This window comes from Chiloscyllium plagiosum, chromosome 34 (genome assembly GCF_004010195.1).
Source record: "Chiloscyllium plagiosum isolate BGI_BamShark_2017 chromosome 34, ASM401019v2, whole genome shotgun sequence".
NCBI classification, from domain to species: domain Eukaryota; kingdom Metazoa; phylum Chordata; class Chondrichthyes; order Orectolobiformes; family Hemiscylliidae; genus Chiloscyllium; species Chiloscyllium plagiosum.
Window position 1 is genome coordinate 8,308,525 of NC_057743.1, and position 874 is coordinate 8,309,398.

General features: G+C 49.5%; 1 protein-coding gene across 2 annotated transcripts in view; it reads right to left on the minus strand.

The window, feature by feature from the left end:
• hp1bp3 (heterochromatin protein 1, binding protein 3) overlaps positions 1-874 on the minus strand; it is a 34,838-nt gene extending 33,964 nt beyond the window's left edge. Inside the window, exon 1 of one of the 2 annotated variants that reach the window (XM_043675550.1) lies at positions 767-874. The gene's annotated coding sequence lies outside the window, so the exon portion shown is untranslated. The remainder of the gene's footprint in view (positions 1-766) is intronic. The other variant, XM_043675551.1, reaches the window with a different exon arrangement.

Here is an 874-nt window from a genome sequence, read left to right on the forward strand (position 1 = left end):
CCTCTTTCAGGCTATTTCTGCCAATTTGATTTTCCCAATCTACCCAAAGATGAAAGTCATCCAAGATCAATGTTTTGTTATTTCTTTGAGATGATGACCAAACAGGTGGATGAGGGTAAAGCAGTTGATGTGGCGTATATGGATTTCAGTAAGGCGTTTGATAATGTTCCCCACGGTACCAAAATAGCTGCCCTGCAATTCTGCCATCTGTCTTTGTTTTTTCAGGATATGTATTCCCTCTACGGAAGCTAGAAAACTTGGAGAAATAATGATATTTTGAAAAATGACCATATGGTACGTGGGGGGGGGGGGGGAGGAGGGGGTACGTGGGGAGTGGAAGAGAGCAGGGGAAAGAGACTTGGGAGTCGATGGGGTCGAGTCCTCCCCACAGTCGGCGTGAGTAGCGCATGCTCAGTGCCAACCCTGAACAAACGAACACAAACGCGTTCATTCAAAGCAACGATTCGGCGCAAATCCGAGATCGCAGCGCCTCCACCAATGGGGCTGAAATTCACACACAGCTCCGACGATAATCAATCCGCTCGATTCGAACTACACTTTAAACATTTCCGAGGTACTTTCTTGAATAAAATGAGGTGCCCCGAGATATTTTTTTAAAAAAACACAACTACAAAATGGCGCTGCCAAAATCAGGCTCGTAGCCGCAGGGAAACTGGACCCTTGACCACGGGGACGGACGGACCAGCCTAACACACGAGTGCGTGCGGTGTTCGCATTGCAACTTTCAACTCTCCGTCTCACTTACCTAACTCTTGCTCTCTCAATGCCTCCCTGCCCGTTTCTGTCTCTGCAACCACCGCTCCCGCTCCACCGCCTCTTTCCCTCAGCCCGCCCCCGACCGGAAACACCGTCA